This window comes from Mesitornis unicolor, unplaced genomic scaffold (assembly GCF_000695765.1).
Source record: "Mesitornis unicolor isolate BGI_N332 unplaced genomic scaffold, ASM69576v1 scaffold21378, whole genome shotgun sequence".
Classification (NCBI taxonomy): Eukaryota; Metazoa; Chordata; class Aves; order Mesitornithiformes; family Mesitornithidae; genus Mesitornis; species Mesitornis unicolor.
In genome coordinates this window covers 8937-16963 of record NW_010200075.1, presented here as the reverse complement: position 1 = coordinate 16963, position 8027 = coordinate 8937, and positions in this window count along the sequence as shown.

Below are 8027 nucleotides of genomic sequence, written 5' to 3'. Positions count from 1 at the left end.
TGCTGAAGTCAGAACAAGATGTAAATCTTGTTACAGCTCTTTGATAGGTGATTTGTCACCAGGTGGTTGCTTTCTGTACACCCCAGCAAACTTGTGGAGCCTGCACTACAGCCCAAAAAGCAGCCAAAAGACAGGCAGTACTTTCTGGATCAGCTTTGACATGAACTAACTTGTCAGAAGTCCATTTATTTTTATTTTGTTTTAATAGTGGAAGGAATATTTGTTTTGGCTTGTCTAGCTACAGAGAAATGGGTGGTCCAGGCTTGTTGCCTTCATTTGGGATGGTTTCATGTTCCTTCACCTTAGTGTCATCTCCTTGTGGTCATCTCAGCCAAAGACAGGTGGTATGAGTTGGTTGTTGAAGGTGTTTGCTCCATTAATTTAAAAAAGAAAATAAATTGAGCTCAGAGTAGAATCCAACAGTCATTTGACAAGAGGTTACAGGAGCTGAAGTCCATCATCAGATCATCCTGCTGCTACCCTGAAGGAGCACTCGTGTACCTCACCTTTCACCGCAATTAGAAATCTGTCTTGACTTTGTGAATGTGTGTAATGAAAGTCTGAATTTTTGTTATGTTTCCTTAATATCTGCGAAAGACCTGAAAGAGGTCAATCTTTCAATCTTCTATGCTAAAGCTGTGTAGCACTGTATGTTGTTAATGTCTTCTGTTTATGCTCTTTGGGTGAGGCAATTTGAGATTCTGCCCTGTCTTGGGTAGTTCAGCAGTATTTACAATTTACCATGGGATGTTTGAGTCTGGCGGCAGGTGCGTTTTTCCAGGCTCATGAAAACTTGAGATATGACAACTGCTGGTAGTATGGAGTAATAGCAGTTGAAGTGTCACTTGTTTTCATGGCTGAAAAGATACTTGGATATTCCCTGTCCAAACAGTGACAAGTGGCTGCCCCAAATCCTAAATGTCGGATTCACAGCAGCTTTATGATGAAGGGGTGACTTACATGTCATTCCACCCAGTCTAACATCCAGCAGCCTGGACCCCAGTATCCCTCTGATCTCTTGAGTGATCCATATGCATGCCATTTCATAAACTTGTTTAGGTACATTTGTCCGCCCAACAGTGCCAAAAAGGTTCCAGGCAATTTTAACTATATTTTGTAGCCAGAAAAAGCTGATGATGTTTGTTATGCTGAAGCAGTGTGTCCTTGAAAGCATGAACCATCCCTTACTAGTCTCTGACTCTTTTTTTTCTGCTCATGCTTTGAGGAGCCTGAGTAGTGAATATAATTTTGTAAGCATGACTTTTCTTTTTTTTCTCTTCTACTTTTTCATTTGCTTTGTAAGTATTTTGGGAGGTGGGTATAATGCAAAGAAAAACCACTGCAATACTTGCATGCTGCTTTATTAGCTGACCAGGTAATCAAGGAAAACCAACAGACCATAGTGGTGCAGTGGATTTAACCTGTCAGTTCCTGCATGTGAGTTCTCTTTATTGGAGGTCACAATTCCAGAGTCTTACAAGAGTAGAAAAAAGCCTTGCACACTCTTGCTACCATTTTTAGTGTAGCAACAAATTTTGCCATCCCCTTTGTGTTGCTCCAGGCTTTTTCCACAGTGTCCAGATAAATTATGTGTTGAGTTGATTTTCCTGGCTTGCCCATATATTTTGTAATTGACATATTGTGGAAAGTGAGTACTGGAAACTTGCACACTGTTGTCCTCTCCAGCAAATGACTTGTTTGTGCCCGTGACGAGCTGATCAGTCTTCTGCTTGTCAAATACTGGTGCTTTACTGGTACTGGGTGAACCATTTTTAGCTGATTAGCTACTTAACAGGTTTCCCTATCTGCTTCTCATAAACTCAGCTTTTGAAAGGAGAGTAGTGACATCAGGAATTTAATTTCTTTAAAGTATATTCTTTAGTATATCAGTTGATCCTATCCTGGTTCACTGTAAATGTGTACTTCCCACGGAGACTTGAAGACATTATCAGAAATGTCTAGACATTTTTTAAATGGAGAATTCACTGCTGTTCTTTTCCTTGTCTGTGGAAAATAAAATTACTTTAGTTTTTCAATGGATATGATAAGAGTGTTTCCCATCCTCAGTTTCCATCAAACACGCAAATCTGTTTCCATGCTTAGGCTGCTTTGGGAGCACATGACAGAAGTGGACTGGTCTTGGCTACCAGTAAGTGCTTTGGTTGTTCCTGGTATGTGTGGCTGCACTCTACCATGCCTAACTTCAGGAGCAAGGGTTCATGGCAGCTGGGTTTGAAATTTGTAACTTGTTCAGGGTGTGCCTCTTAATGCTGTTCTTCTTAATCTATTAACACTGAGATGTTAAGAAGTAGCTTATCCTTATACAGGAGAAGTCCGCTCTTGAAAAGTACAACATCAGCATTGTCCTTTGGAAGAGCTCTATGGCTCTTTAGTTATGTTTTGGGGAAGGGATTTAGCAAATCTCCCTTGGTGCTAATACCAGGAAGTGGACACCTGGTGTCCAGTAACCTTTGACAGTTTTTCTGTTTGTGCTTATCTGTTACTGGAGAATGTTGTCTTGGTCGAAATCTCTGGATATGCAGCTGGGAGCGTGGTAACAGCTGTACCCAAAATGTCAGCAATGCTCACTGCAGCAGACAAGTACTGACTGCGGTAACTTCCCTCAAAATCCACAGATGCATGCAGAGCTTGCAAATACCACCAAAGCATCAGCAGCTTGAATTTCAGCTTGTAAGCATCCCCAGAATAGTGCAGAGACAGGACTAAAATGTTCAAAGTGAGTTTTGTGTTGGATTAAAACTATCTTCTTTTGGTTCTGAAGCAAAGTCGAGCAAATTATAGGACTATGTTACTGATGTAAGCAGTTTGATTCTCTAATCTCTCCCAATAACTTGTGAGTTTTACCCAAACTCAAAATATATGGGCTGCATTAAACCATTTTGAAGTAGCTTGTAGGAGAAACGGTTGTCCTGTATTTCTGGAAGATTAAACATGACTTTACATGGTTATAAACATGAGTGAAATTCTCAGTTGATGACATCATGGACTTCCACAAAGCACCTTAAAACCAAAACAAAAACTAACAAAAAGAGAGGCTATTTGATCATTACTGATTATTTTCTTCCATTCAAAAGGGGAGAAAACTGCAAGTCTGAAGAGCATTTGCATAGTGGATGTTTTTAGGATAACCTACTTTTTTTTTTTTTTAATAGCGTCTTCAGGAAATTCAAAAATCTTATCTGGCTAGTAAATACTTGAACATCTAAGTTCAAAATTAAGTCGTGTATTTACTGCTAGCAGTATTTCCCTGTGGAAGGTTTGCCTGAATAATCTGTTCAGGCACCTTTTTGTTGTTTCTTCTACACTGAAAGCATCTTCAAGGATGCCTTTGTTTCAGCAGCGTTTTGTTTAGCTTTCATTCTTATTTCATGTGAATCACACAAAGCTTTTTTAGAGACAGCCTTTTGTAATTTACAAAGGGAATGAGTCAGTTTTCAATTAGTAGAATATGTTATGTGTAGTTGTATTTACAAGGAAAGGAGTGTTTATATTCTAGGAAATACATCTTTAAAGGCATTTTCTGTCCCATGTTTACTAATCAAACCATTTAAGGAAATCTTTTTTTGAATAGGCAAGAAAATGTGTTTGGAGGTTTGAATTGAATTATAGTAGCAGGTGTATTACCACCAAAATATTCAAAGTAACTGAAAACCCTGGCTCTGCTTGCTGGTGGTGACCAAGCTGATGGTGTAAGCAGGGTGTTTCATTGTCACTGTATGGTTTCAGTGTGCTGCTTCAGAAATGTGGGTGGTTTTCCTGTCTTGGCTTTTAGTGTTAGGATGTTTTAGATTCTTTGTCATTTGCTGAAGTGATTTAAGGTGATACATGGTATTTGCACACCTTTGATGCCTGGAGGAAATTCATTCTCTAGAGGATTTATTAGTGAGATCTTATTGGAGTAAGACATCTTATACTTTATGAGAACAATTGTCCTCTTAATATACGGGGATATGATGCAGAGAAATATTTATGTTCTGAAGAGACCACCTTTGAAAACATGAAAGACATGTATAAAAGAGGTGAAAAGGGAGCCCACCTGACTTGCGGGTGAAATACTGAATGAAAATTATCTGTTATCAATCAGTTAGAATCATTACTAATGAAGAGAGATGAAAAATGTATTTCCATGGAACATAATGACAGCTGAGGCTGATAAATAATTTTTCCCCAGTACATTTCTTCTGCATTTACAAAAAATCAGTATTACACAGTCTAAAGATCCAGAAAGCTTAAAGTCCTAAATGAATCCCCCTTCTTCCTTTGTTTTACTCCAAATATTTTAAAGGGAAAGTAAAACTATGTGCCTTACTTTGTGTTTGCTACTAATGACTTAAAGCAGTGACCATTTTAATTTTTTTGTCTCTCAGCTTCCCCATGTATAAAACACAAGAAAAATTTCCTACTTTACCTGGATAGTAAGAAGACCAATTATCAACTGTAAAATTAGATAAGGAGAACTGGTATTTCTCTCTTAATGTTAAGATATTTGCCAGTAGCCTCTTTTTGTCTCAAAGCCAGGTCCTATAGTATTGAATCTAATGAGAATAAGCTAATACATTAGTGGAGGTCTTTTAAGATAGGTTTATTTTTGGACTACAAATCTACTACCTGTTTGCTGAACTGTTGTGATTTCCACATTGAGGGGTGATGGAAGCTTATTGCCCATCTAACACAATTTTCATTAATCCATCACAGTAATTAGTTGGGTGGGAGGGTTTTTCAGGAAAAAAAAATAAAAATATTGAGTGACTGCTTTGGATTAAAGCACAGCATATAACAGAGCTGCATCTCCCATCTCCTCCTACCAGCAAACTACATGCACAACTGGCCTCTCTAAGCACTTGCAGTGTTGTGTAGCACCATGGATACTTTTGACTATGTCCAAAAGGATGCGAAGAGCCCAACACAGTAACACCCTGGCAGACAGTAACAGCACCTCTGGCATCCTCTGTTTCTCACCTTATATTGCTACTGAACTCTGGATTAAAAGTCTACTATCTTCTTTCCATTCCTTAACCCTTTTCTTTCATCAAAAAGGATTGAGTTGTAAAATAATCATTACGATTTGTTTCAAAGTAGTGTTAGCCTACACTCACAGCAGCAGTATTCACTGGCTTGGTTTCTCCATTTCATTTCACAAAAGCATAATGTGTGGGTGTTTTGCTTACAAAAGGTATGTGCAAATGTAGGCTAAAAGGCAGTTCTGGTTGGTCCATTCAGTCTTTTGCCGTTGATATAACCAAACTTCTTTCATAAAGATAATGCCACCCATGGTATCGGATAAATGCGAGCAGCTCTTACACAGAGCTGGGTCATTTTGTTTCTATTTTACTTCAAAGTTCAAGATCAAGAATACATTGAAGACTAAAATTTCTCAGGTTCCAGAAGATGTAAAGTGTGAAACAAATGCTGGATTTCCCTTACAGCTGTATGTTGGCGTGCGGAGAAGCATCCTGCTGCAGGAGAAGACAGGCAGGGAGCAGGAAAGCCCTGCAGCTCTGCCTTTCCAGCTCAGCTGCTGTGGTTGTAGGGATGTACAGCCTGCTGATGGACATCAGCTTGCTTCTCATGCATCCAGGATGCTACCACAGCACTCGAATGTATGCTTGGGATGGTAAAGTGATTGTCAGCATAAGCTTAATTAGAAATCTCAATCTGTTATTTTGAGAGAATAGCCTTTCACTGGTCTTACAGAATTTGGCAGGCTGAGTTTGAGAAACTGTTCTTTAGGATTAAGGATCGGGGTTAAATGAGGATGAGACATTTCCCAGAAGAATGTTAACTGCTTCCTTGTACCTGTGTTTATTTTTACAGTGAAATTGCTTTATGACTTCCTAATGAGCTTAAAAGTTGAAAAGGATTGAAACTGTCTCTGGAGATATCCTGAGCATACTGAGGTGTCACATTAGCTATACTGAGATAAAACAGGCCAAAACAATAGCAAGCAATTTCAGCTAGTGTGCTGTTTACTGGACTGATTAGAATTGCTATCCACCTATTGAATTAGTAGGAAACAAAGCTGCTGTTTAAGAATACCTTATGTTTCCTTATTCTAGGCAAGTGTAAAGAATTATCAGGAGTTATCCTTCCTTGTGTTTTCAATTGTCAGGAGGAATGGGAGCCACTGTTGCATCACGATTGTGCTGCTCTTGCATTCAATTCACTGACGAACTAAATTGTCTATCGGCTTGAGTGTCCTGAGCAATGTATTTTAGAACAACCAGAAATCTGGGCAATTTATCAGTGAGCAGTGGTATTGCTGAGTCTTGAGGCAGTTCAAAACATTATTTAACAGCAAATTTCTTACAGAGGCTGATCATGCCTTCTATGTGCAATGCAAATAATCCTTTGTTGGAGCTATGATCTTTTTAAGACTCGCTGAAAGCAAATGAAGAATCCTGAGGGGAGCTCCTTCAGCAGCTGAAGAAGAATCAGTATGTCCAGCGTCGACAACCTTGTTCTATCTCCTTTTCATTCTCATCCTTACCTCTAATAGAGATGGTGACATCTGAGGTGCTGATAACAGCAAGAAACCTGTGTGTATGCATAACCATTTTGCATTAAAAAGGGAAAAACACAAGCTTAAAGAATTGTTAAATCTGAACCAAACACCTGTTTAAGCACTGTGAGAGTTGCTGTGTGTTGCTGATTGCCCCACTGTAAGCTTGTTGATTATTCTTTTTGTTAGTTCATGTTCTCCATGTCTTTGCCTCATGGGAGCATGTGTGTTAACGTATCTATTGATATGATGTTAGGCTGCTTTCTGCCATTGGGTTTATGTCACCATAAGGAAATTGAAAGGTGAGATTAAAACAAAGCTTAAAAGAAAGATAAAGTTTACTTCAAAAAATGACTTCAGAAGTTCAGTGAAATTAAGGTATATAGGTAATGTTGACACAACTTGTCACGTATGAACTTCTGTGCATGAAGAAGAGAAGTGGCGGTTTTTGGATGTAAATAAGTAATGGACATTTTGGGAAAATTGAAGTATAACCACTTCGAAAATCAGCAAACCTTAAAACATCACTTAGTATTGTATTTCCTATTGGGATCATTCAACAGATGGGACATTGTATTTAATGAATAGTGAAAAAGGGAGGGTGACTTGATAGGTTTTGTAACTCAGGACCTGAGATGAAATGGTCACTAAAAGTCTAAGTACTCTTATTTGTTTTCCTAATATTACAGAGTATAACATTATTAAAGACTGTTCTTGATCATTTAATTCTTTACAGTGCTTAAGGTGGGCTTGTTTCCATGCTTGTGTAAGTCCCTGAAGGCTTCCGTTAATTTCAGCTGCTTTTGCTTGCTCTTTGTATCGTCAGTATTTCCCATTAACTGGCAAAGTGCCTTTCTGGGACTAAAGGTACCCCTTAAGGTAAAAGGGGAAAACTCAGTATTTATGAGATACTAAAACACCTTGCAGAACTTGCCAGACAGTTTCTGCATGTACTTACTTCAACCTCTTCCTTAAAATCTATTAATTGTCTTTTCTTTTTTTTTTTTTTTGTCATTTTCCTCTCAGGACTCTGTTAAGTGGCTTCCCAAGTCTCCTAAACTGCACAGTGGCCATAACTGGAGCTCCCAGGGCTCTCGCTGGGCCTCGTTGAAAGGAAAGGAAAACTTTCATGGTGGTAACCTGTACAAATTCAGCTCTGCTAATGGAAAATGGAGGGAAGGAAGGATCAGTCCCGAGCAAGAAGCAGAGGAACTGGAGGATCCTGATGAGGATGTAGGTAGTCTCCTTGAAGTCAGGAGGGACAATGTTGTGTGTCTGTCAAGAAATTACAACCTGCTCATAGTGCTATGCTGCCGAGCAGTTTGTGTTAGTGGGAGACTGCACTGCCTGTGCTTTCACATCCTTGCTTGTGCAGAGGGCTCAGAACCGCATTCAGTATTCCTTTACTTTGATTGCAATTGAAGAATCCATCCAGCCCCCAAGAGTATGGTGCAACTTGGAGGTTAAGATGAGTAACCTGAGCTATGACAAGATACATATGTTTTTT